Source organism: Passer domesticus, chromosome 1 (assembly GCF_036417665.1).
Source record: "Passer domesticus isolate bPasDom1 chromosome 1, bPasDom1.hap1, whole genome shotgun sequence".
Taxonomy (NCBI): Eukaryota; Metazoa; Chordata; class Aves; order Passeriformes; family Passeridae; genus Passer; species Passer domesticus.
In genome coordinates, this window is record NC_087474.1 from 42,645,970 (window position 1) to 42,657,831 (window position 11,862).

An 11,862-nucleotide genomic window follows, 5' to 3' on the forward strand; every position below is an offset into this window, starting at 1 on the left:
GCGGCGGGCACCGGCGGCGATCCCGCGCACCTCTCTGCCATCCCTGCGGGCAGCGGCGGGCACCGACGGCGCTGGACACGCTCCGGACTCCCTTGCACCCCCTCTGCCCTCCCTGCGGGGAGCCCCGAGCTCTTCTCGAGAGCCCCTTCAGCGCACCCGACGCAGTTTGCTTGTACTGCTGAGGGTCCGCCAGTGAGTAAGTCCAAGCAGTGTTTCCAGTGAGTTAAACGTCGTGGTAAATTCGGGCTGTAACTTCCACATGCCGGCAGAATGGAAAATGCATCGAGGCCCACAAGGTAAAGAGGCAGCAGTGCCAGCCTGAGAGAGCCAAACAAGCTTGGATGGCTGCTGTGGGACCATTGCTTCTCCTGGCATCGGGGCTCTTGCTGACTCTGCAGTGCCTCCCTAAACTGCCTAACAGGGAGAAGGGATAGGATGGCCCCAACTAAGGGAAGAGAGTTCTTACAGTTAAAACACAGCACAAGGACTTGGGATATCAGGATTCACTGTTTGACTTTGCCCACCCATGGCAGCCACTCAGTTCTTGATCTACCAAGCAACTGTGGTGATGCCAAAGTGAGTTTTTGTTAAAAGTTTGGCTGGTTTCCCAGAAATCCTCAAATTATGCAGGGAATTGGATTCATACTTGTCAGTTAAACAAGTGCCCAAATATTTGCAGAATACGGCATCTTTCTGCTGTAGCTCCCCATCTCTATTACCAAATCTCCCTCCCTACCTCACAAGAATCCTATGAAGACTATCTGAAGCACAATGATTTCACAATGACAGAGCTCCCAAAGCAAATCCACTAGGAGATAGATGGTGCAGTTTCATCCCATTCTCCTCCAAACAGGCATAAAAATATAAACACAAAATATTTTGAAAAGAAGGTATCTCCAGGGATGCAAATTTTTCAGGAAAGGAAAGGAGTGAGAGACAGAAACAAGTCAGTGTGTGCTGTGAATTTGATGCCAAGTTTTGCTGAGCTGGCAAGCCCTGGACTACTGCTCCTGACACTGTGAGGTGTGAAACACAGAACAGGCAGGCAAACACATTTGCTAGCCCAAACCAGGAACACACATCACAAGCCTTCCAAATTAAAAATTTTAAGAGACACCTCTTGGGATATAGCTGAAGTGCTCTGTCAGAACACTGTGACTCTCTAATTAGAGACTTCAACAGGATACCTGTGCAAATGTTAAAACTGTACACAGTAAACCTGATCTTTTTTCACATTGCTGATAAAGTGCAACAAAAAGCAGCATTTTACTGAGGATGTTATGCAAAAAATCCTGCTGATCAGTAATTTGTTCACAGCATTAAAATCAAAAGTCATTCTATTTATGTACTCATGGAAATAAACTTATATTACTTTTATGGTACAGTGAGAACTATACATCTAAACTCATTTAAATATAATAAACATTATGATTTCCCATGTCTTTTCTGCTTACTTCTTCTCTATTACTGTTTCATAAAGCTGTGATTTTTTTACCCTTATGTACCAGTACTTAATAGCATAACCATAAAGGTAATCAAGTTCTCCAGGAAGCCAAGATTTCCCTTAATTTTACTTGGATCTCACAAGTCTTTTAGCTTAATAGCAGCAGGACCATATTACACAGATATGCATAGGTGAAGCCTCCAGGGAAAATCTGTGAGTTAATACAAAGGCAGGTTGTGCTGTCCCAGAATAACTGCTGGGCGAGGCTGCTTGGCTCCCAGGCTCTGCATGCTGTGTCATGGCTGGGAGCTGTGACAGCACCCTGGCACTTCTTCCTGCAAGTGGGACACAGCCTCTAGCACACCAGGATGCTGGATGTTGTGCTCAGCTCTCTAGAAAACAGCCAGAAACACAGGATGCCCTGGAGGGATAAGGGAGACCTCATGCATCTGTGGCTTTGGCAGGATTTTCACGGAACATATTTGTGGTCTAGCTGTAGGCTGGAGCCTACCCCTGGGGTAACCTGCGGTAGGGATCTGTGAAGAGGAAGGAGCAGGGTCTAACCGCCATCTGTGTTTGTCTGAGTCCAGATGAACATGAAGAGGGAGCTTTCTGTTCTCTATCTTACACTCCAGCACTAAAATAATACTTCTCATTCTGAGGCATAGATAAAATAAGGGCTTTGAATATCACCCTGTAGTTTTGTGCCCACACAGCTCCATGCCTCGACGTCCCCTCTGCTTGCTAATATTACCGGCTTGTTTTGCTAAATCACCCTTAAAAGGGCAGAGAGCTGCTGTAAATTAGGACAGAACTGCTGAAAGTACCTGAGTCCTCCTGCGGGTGGCATCAGAATGTCTTCAGTGGACCAAGGCATGCCGAGGAAAGAGGAGAGGGATGATACTCCTGCTTGCCAGCTGCCAGAATCATTACAGTGTGAGTGCTGTTAAGAAGCAGCATAAATGAGCAGATCTTTAAATTAAAAGAATGATTTAAAGTAGTAAGAATTAACATCACTCCATCAGCCCTTTTAATTCTGACAAAGAAACCTTTATTAAACCTCGCAGCCAAGCTCTGTACAGGTTACAGTTATCACAAGAGGAGGATGCAGATGTATGGTTTAAACTCGCAGCTTCTACAGCTTCACCAAAATGGGAACTTTTTCACCACCAAAAGTACTTTCATACTTCTTCATGTAAGCCCCAAGGAGTCAGTTACAAATTGATGAACACAAATTAATCACCACAGTTGCCCAACAGGATGCAGAGGAGTCAAGTGTAGCCAGGATAACAAAAGCTACAGATGCAACCAGAGCAGGGTTGCTCAGTGTTTTTAAACTGTTGTGTTACAATTGTCATGCTTTTTCTAGTACCTGTATGGATCAGGAAAGACCTTATCACACTGAGACAGGTTAATGTATACTTCCAAGCTAATATATATATTTTGGAAACATTCAAGTGCTATGGGTCTAACTAATGAGGAAGTGACTGCCTTACCTGCAGAGTATTTTGTGCTCATTTTAGCACACATTTTTTCAGAATTTGATCATGCCTTGTACTGCTCAGTTGCCCATATGACTAAATTACACTGCCTGAGACCATAATCACAGCAAACCTTAGTCAACTTGTGCCCAGCAGCCACCATCAGTTGTAAAAGGAGGAAAACATGACCTTCAAAAACACATCAGGAAAAATCTTTCTCTTTTTTGTCTTTTTTTTTTAAATTTTCTCTGCTTTGAAAACATTTTAGATGATCTAAGTTGGTGTTTGTTGCTGCAAGCATTGATCTCCTCACCTGACATTTGACTTTCTTGCCAGAAAATGTGATTTTGCTTAGGAACTTCTTTGACACTGTTGCCTGCAAAAGGCCTGGATTAATTTCATTATAGACTGAATACTTCATCTCTACAACAACTAGTGAAGTGGGACCATTTTTTTATTAAAGTTGAGGTATGTGAAAGAAGTCTGAAGTTCAAATCATCTGCCTTCTGAAAAACTGGGTTCTTTCAGAGTATTTCCAAGAAAAGAAATCCCATATGTTGCTCTGAAACTCATTTCTGATTTGTACTGATAGAGGATCAATTCCAGTTTACCATTTCTTTCCATTAATTTATTCTTAACAAAGTTAGTATTGAAAAAAAAGCAAGATTTGTTCTCATGAGATTTAGAGTTATGAGTCTGTGTATACAATAGTCATCACAGAGAATGAGTGGGTTTTTTTTTTCTTGTCAGCAGTGATGCTATTCTTAGTTTTGTATGTGGTCCTTATGCGTGTCATAGATAGGCACAATAGAGACACATTGGCAACTTTGATCATATTCAGACACGGGCTGATCTCCCAGTCCAGGAAATTATCCTAAAACGCTCATCATGTTGGCAGCAGATTTTAAACCAACAGTTCCCAAGAGCCTCTGCCAGCATATTGTTGCCTTTAGAGGATCCAGAGCTACTAAACATATTAGAGGAAATGAGAAAGACACAGGAATTCTATATCAAAAACCCAAATCCACAACAGCAACACCAAAATCTACTTGGGCTACAGCTATAACTTTGTATCCCAAAGGTTTGAGAAATCATTCAGGCAGTTGTGTGACGTGTGGCACTATCTGAACCCTCACACTGGCCTCTTTTGGCTTTGATCCATGGTCACCCAGAGGTCCCTTAGCACAGCTTTGTGGCACTGAAAAGGAGTAAAGCTGGCACCATTGCTGACACTGGGATATGGTATTGAGTAGTGTGACAAGACAAAGTGCACATTAGCCTGAAGGCAGGGCTGTGCTTTGTAGCAAAAGAAAGCTAAGTGGTACAAAGTCTTACTGCGTCACGGTCACTCATGCCATGGCATGACTGTGGGGAGCCTGAGTAGTGCCCAGCAGCTTCCATGAAATAAGAGATATTCCAAGCAAGACAATCATAAGCAATCACTGATACAGAAATTGATTCCAGAAACTTTTCAAGACCATTATCTATCCAGCAACTTTTCAAGACTATTATCTCCAGTGCCACCTGCTGAGCTATCTGACATCTCTGGGAATTGACACCAAGTGAAAAAAGGTGAAAAAGACAAAGATACCTTTGTTTCTCTAAAAGATCCCCTTCATGAAGAAAACTAGTTAAAAAGGAAAATAATCAAAGAAAGTGATAAGATTGAAACTTCTGAGGCACACAGAATCACTTCACCTTTACCTACCCAGCTTGCTAGGGCAACCTCATGCCATTTTGCCATGGGTGGTATTATTTCCCTTCCCCAGTGTATTCATCCCTTTTGTGTAACCTCACAGCCCTGCTTAGTGACATCAAATTGATCAACAGAGAAAAGAGTAAAAATAATCCTACCTCCAAATAAAAACATTTATCACTGCCCAAACTTTAAAAAAGGAAAATTGAATCCTCCTTTATCCTCTCCAGAAAAGTCACAGGGGACTTTCTCATGGCTGGTGACAGTGGCCACCAGTGATGTCAGAGAGCATCCTGTAGCAATGCAATGCAACTATAAGTGAAATGCAATGTGGAGCTTTATGGCAATTGTTTTTTTTTCCACCTGTAGGGTTTAAGTGTACAGTTCTACTGATTTCAGTACTTGCCTGTTTCTGGCTTTACTTGCTGGTTAATTTTTGAAGAACCACGTAGCTCAGCAGAGATCAGAGTAAGCAGCCAGCCATTCACTTGGCACAACTTGCAAGATTTATAGTCATGTTCAGAATAAGTACTGCCTGAAAGAAAGAAGTCCATCACAGAAGGGGACCTGTAGCTTCTCTACAGGCTCTGTAATTATAGTCAAAACATGTTCAGCAACAGCTAGGGCATATCACAGATAGACAATGTTAAGGACTTGCCTAACTGCAAGTCCCATAGTGTCACATCTCCCATATTTCATGAGTCTTCATGTCATCAGAAAAGTAGTTAGGGGAGGCTGCTCCTCCCTGTCACTATGGGATCTCAATTTCAGCTCCATTTACCTCTACATGGATCTTCAAGCTCAATACAGGCAGCCAAAATAGCCTTTCACCCTCCAGTGGTGTGGTGGTGCAAGACCTACCCAACAAGTATCATGCTGCCATTGGCAACACTGCAAACAGGCATTGGTCAGGGTGCCTTAACCAAACTTCCACATTGTGGGAAGGGATGGAGGATATGAGTCCACAGTGTGCAGAAGGAAGCTGTTTGCTGTTTGTTGGTCATGTCTGAACTTAATGTGTGGGAATTTAAAAGACAGTTAAAAAGGTAATCTAGCTGGCTAAATATTGTGGGAAATTGAAGACAGATCACAGCATCTAGAGAGAGATATAGTGCTTTAAAATGGTATCACATTATTGAATAAAGTTTTCCTTATATCAATGGTGAAAATGGAACGAATTATAGTAGGACTTACCTAATATTCTTTAGTGATAATTTTGCAAGATTATGTTAATATCATTTTTCTGTAACCAGCCTTTTCTGTGTTTTAGCAGCCCATAATATTTTTTTGTGCCCCCTCTGCCCCCAGAGCAGAGCTGAGAATGAGAAAAGGTTCCAGCCTAAACCAGGCTGAAAATAATTGGACCATCATAATATTTTTTTCTGAATGAAACATGAAGTTTCACCTAGAAACAAAAATTCAATTTAATCTAGTTTTTTGGTCCATTAGTTAATAAAGGGTAAGGATTACACTTTGGCCATTCTGCTGCTCACATGTGCTTGGCCATTTGCCATTCTGGCTGTTTCTGACAGATTTTTAGCTACTGTGTAGCATGTGCATTTCTATCACTCTGTCAAATAGCAGTTGATTATGCCAGCCTCATGCTGTTTGCCTTGGAACAAAAAACTCTAAAGCTTGTTGAACAGTAAGAGTCTGTCGCTTTCTCTCAACAATTGTCTGAGAGAGAAAAAGCATCTTTTGTTACAAATGGTTTGCTTAAAAACACCCAGCTCCTTTTGTGCTTAAGTTTCACACACAGCAGGAGACTATCTGTTTTTCAGTAATAAAATCTCTATTTTACAGTCTCTACTGTCAAGGTCAGAGTTTAGTTTTTGCTAGGTACCATGGTTCCCGGCAACACTTAAAGTCCTGATACCATAGATGATATTTAATATCCCTTATTCCCTGTATCCTACAGATGGTGGTTTTTATTGGCTTTTATGAGAATATGAATAAGGAGGTACTGTACCAAATGGGAATTTACCAATAGAAGTACATTTAGAGCCCTTAAATAGCTTGTTATCTTCACCATTTAAAGACATCATTAAGCCTGTACTCTATAATAAGGTAATACTATATGAAAGTAAAAATCAGCTTTTTACTATCACAAGGGAAAATTCCTCTTCACATATCCTCTTAGTATCCTCTTAGCAAGAAACAGAGGAAAAACATAATTTCAGTACCTTCTGATGCAAAGCTGACTACTAATTGCCCTGTACAGCTTTTAATAGAAAAAGGGGACACCTTAACGCAACTTGATGATGAATTCCAGTTTCACTTATAAGATTCTTTAGTATTTCACCACAGGAAAAAAAAAAATGTTAACTTATCTAACTTGTTCCTACACTCTCTTAGTATTTTTTTTAACATCAAAAGCAGATTTTCTAGGCCAAAATTACCTCTACTGCAACTCTTTTCTAGCAATTAAGCAATGCCATCTTTTTAGCAGTAGTGATTACAGAAACCATTGCTTCCATCTTCTTGCTATGCAAAGCCATTTGTGATGTCCAGGGCAAACAAAGACAGGCCACAAAGATGGGACTCTGAACAGGAAAATATTTGGCTTCAACTGGAAGCGAAGGACAAATATGCTGCAGTATTTTCTCTTTTTCATTGTCAAATTTAGAAAGCCTTTGAGATTCCCTGCAAAGCAGCTGGGGACAAATGTAGTGAAGAATAAAATTTTAACCTCAACCCTTGCAACTAGCAAATCAGAACTAAAATCACTGATGGCTGGCAGGGAGCATTCCCAGACTAGTCACAATGACATGATTTCCTGCTCCTTTCTGTAGCTGACCCAGAAGCAGCCACAGTCTGGTTTTCATTTCCGTATTGTGCAGTGGCATTAGTCTGGTCATCTGAAGTGTTATTATTACACATGCTTCAGCTCTCTGCTCCTCACTTTTTAAAGGGACTGCAGGTGTCCAGGAATAGGTAAGAGAAGGCAGATTTCCAATGAAGAAGCTGCTGGAAGGGCAGCTTCAGGAGCTCATAGATAAATGCATTAGAAGGAATTATATGAGAAATTCAAGACCAATGAAAAATTAATTTTCTCTCTCTTATAATATCAGATTTAATTCTGCTAAACTTGAGGTTCAATTTTTATTATTGCATAAGGTGGCAATATGCACCAACTCCACTTGTGCAAAGCATAAATTGGTAAAATTAATTGCTGAAGCCAGGGAACCCATCTGAAACTGAAGCCCCCTTTGCTGGGGCTTTACAGCAATAAAATAAGCAGCTTGTGCCTAAGAAGATGACTAGAGAAGGTGGATGTGAGAGAGAAAACAGTAGCACAGATTAAAACTGTGAAAGAATTTGTTAACAAACCAGTATCAGAGCCAACAGGAGACCTATAACTTCTGATAATAACCTTCCCTGATCAGCACCTGGTGTACAAAAACTCCATGAACAACAAAGCAGTCTCAACTCACCCAGAGATTTTGAGCCTAGGGAAGTATTTACTATTAAGCAGCTGTTCCTTATTCAAGAAAAGGATAAACTTTATATTTTGGAGCATATAGTGATCCCAGTGAACATTTCAGGCAATATGAGCAAGCTGGCTTGGGATAAGCCCCAGATTTTCAGAAGAGAGGCAGAGAATTACCAAAAAAAAGTGTGTGTACACAACATATTTTCCACAATTGGTTAGTGAGAACTGTAGCAAGGGCAGAGTGTGGAGGTGTCAGATGTTAACAGAGAGGCCTGAACCATTCTGCCAGCTGCTCTGGCTAGTGCTAAGAGAAACAATTACCACAATGACAAGGGTGGAAGAGGCCTTCAGGGGTGATGAAAATATACACCAAAAAACATTTTACACAAAAGGATGCTTGAAATATGTTATTTGCAGTTATTTTAACTACTAACATGTGAAGCAGCATGCAGACCATTTTCTCTCTTGTTTCTGCTCTCCCAGCAACAGAATAAGTGTTTTAACAAGTGTGAGCCACAGAAATTCAGAGAAAATAAAATATGCTGAGTGAAACCAGAATGTGGTTATCCTTACAGGGAGATTCCTGCCTTGTCAGATTAAAAGGATGAATTCAATGCAGAATTCGATAGGGATCAGTCACAGTAAATCACATTACAAGTCAAGGACTTGAAAAAACTCCTCCCACTGTATTTGCAACTGCAGTTTTAGAACTTATGACTATTTAAAAATCTACTTGTTTAAGAGTGCAACTTTTCATACACCTCAGCGAATCCCAAACCTTCTCTGATAAGATCAGGAAGAAATTCTGCCTATGCACAGGTTATTCTACGTTAATCACCTGCCCACCAAGGCACTGGTAGCCTTCACAAAGATAAGATGTCAGAACAAGATGAAGCATTGTCTGATTCAGCATGAAAAGTTCTCACATGCTGGTGCTTAAGGTTTTCCCCAAAGTGCTGACTTTTATCCTCACTGACTTTAGTTCACACACTAGTGTATTAAACAAAAAAAGAAAGATTGTCATCCTCATTTCTTCAGGTTGCTGTGCATGCATGTATTTTTTTTCAACCTATAACAGGGTTTCCAAAAATGGGGTCTGTGATATTTCAGTGTTTCAGCCTTTTTGCGTCATAATTAAAAGGGTTGAGGAATCCTTAGATTTCCTACAGAAAGGTTTTCTTTTGTACTGTGACTAACACTGCTGAGCTGATATTTTTTCTGCATATTTGCTGAAGATGGAGGTTAAAGGTAATGAGAAGAACTTCAAGGGCACTGTGATTTATACCTGAGTTTTAATGAGAACAAGTTATCTCCTGTTGTGTCCCTTTTCAACTTTTTTTTCTCACTTAACAAAATATTTCCAAGAATTTACCCTGACTGACCTGAACTGTTACCTGTGAAGACATTAATCTGCCAAAATCATTTCTATATAGCACCTTGCTTAAATAAAAAATGTTAACTGAAAGTCTAATTCATGACCAAAGTGAAAGGGCTTGTGCACGTCTCTGCCTCAGAACAGTTCTGATGCTCTATGTAGGAAGCCTGGAAAAAATCAGAAATTCATGGGTTTATCCTTTCTAGGATCCTTTTTTATCATCTCTGTGTGTGTCCTGCTTCTCTTCATCATTCTTACGTCTGGCATGTCATCTGGGCTTCCACTTTTTTATTTGTCTCTTTCCTCGCCCCCCCCACTATAAATTCTTCCAGCTCTGTTTCACTAACGTTAGGCTTGGGTTTATTTTCCTTTCTAGACAATATTCAGGACTACCAAAATCATTATTAATGACATATTTTATCATTTTATTAACAATCTTTCATATGCATCTGCTGTACTGAGGAAGCCAATTAGAAAAATAATTACTTTCCTGTGCCTGAGCAGAAAATTGGCTTAGCTCCAAAAAAAGTGTTCTCCAGGAAGGTTCCCATTAAAATGTAGCTTACAACTTGCAGGAACTACTGAACTGTATTGATTCTATTTACTGACTCCTACCTAGGCACAGTGTTTATTTCCCATAGCAAATACATCAGTGATGAATAAGTGGTTCAGTAGCTCCTGTCTAAAGATTTGCACTTGCTTACCGGAGGGAATCCTGCATCATCTGTTATCCACACACTGTCCTCAAGGGTCATCATTAGCTAGGAACGAGCCTGTTATTTCTCGTATGCCATTCTCTAGACACACTCACATCAGCTGCTGAAGTTTTTCTGGGTTCTTGGAGGCCACCCACTGTAACAGCCAGACCCTGAGGGCATCACCAGCCTTGGCTGTCTCTGTCTCACTGTGACCACTGTCCAGCACACCCAGGACCATCAGACCCTGCCCCAGCAGTGGAGCAGCAGAGCTGGTCTCTGGCATCCCAAAGCTCTGGCTGGCCAAGGGCCCCACTGAGTTGGGCCCCCATCCCATCCCATCCCATCCCATCCCATCCCGTCCCGTCCCGTCCCGTCCCATCCCATCCCTGATGTCCAGGGCTGGGCTGCCTCACTCCTGGGATGGCAGGATGGACCCCTACTTGTGAGGTCCTGTCCTGCTGCCCTGGGAAGGAAGTACCCTCAGGTTCTTGTCCTTTAGGGAGTATCTGGAATTTCTGGACTCTGACAGTAACCATGATAAAATCTTCATATGTCAGACTCATTGGAAGAGTTGGTAACACTGATACTGAAGGGCTAAATATAAAATTCAACTATGTATGAATGTGGAGAACTAGAGATTTTCTTTTTAAGGAGGAGATAGTAAGTGAAGTATTTGCCCAAGCTATGGACAGAAATAAATATGGGTCACCAGGAAGAAATAAAAGGGGCCAGGATAACAGCAGCATGAAGATACTGCAGCCATCATCTCTTCTCCTGCTCTTGTTTGTGCCAGTTTTTATTCTTGACTCCACCTTGGCCTCCTTCCCAGCACACTAAAGTCCACTCTTCCTCATTGCAAGGGCAACAGGACAGAGGTCTCTGTAAGAGCCCTGACAGGCCATACAGAATCAGGTGATCCACCCTTTGGTGTTTATACAATTGCAAATATTCAAACACAGTTTGCTACGTCTGTTCCACAGCCCAGACCACTGTCTGTCCTGATTCATTCAGGATTTACCCCTCAACTGGAACATGCCCTCTGTCCACGAGAGGGAAAGAGCACATCCACCACACCAGCCACATCTGGGATGCAGTCCCCACTTTGGCTGACCATCTCCAACCCTGGCTCCAAGTACCCTCAGGATTTAAGTTTGACCAACAACTAACATGAGCTGTTTACACAGGAGATCCCAGGCTCAGCTCAAAGCTGTGTGAAATCAGAAGGCAGCACATTCCTGCCTTTGCTGGAGCTCTCCTCCCCAGGCCATCCATCTTTTGCTTTCTTTTCTGTGACTTATCCCAAGAGAGGGCATCACCAGCCCTCTCTTGGGATGAGTCCCCCTGGAGTTGCAGGGTCTTTCATCTCCAGTGAACAGCCCATCAGTCACATTCCCAGACATGCTTTTTGATCTTCCTTCCAGACTGCTGGCCTGCTAAGAGGAGCCATTTTATATCAGTGTTACACAGGACGTTGTGAAAGGTGAGCCTTCCATACCCCTGCCAAAGCTGTCCCTCACAGCTTCCCATTGAAGTGGCTCTCTTCTCTGTAGAGCCTGCCCATGCTTGGAGAGAACCCAGTTAGGGTGGCAGCAGGCAAGTACTTACCACCCTGAATCAAACACTTTTAGCTGTTGCTTTCAGGTTTTATTAACGTTTATTAATTCTTGTTGATATCTCACCAGAAGCATTTTTTGGGGAAAGGCAAAACAGTTAGAAGGTATCCACAGTCTTTTTT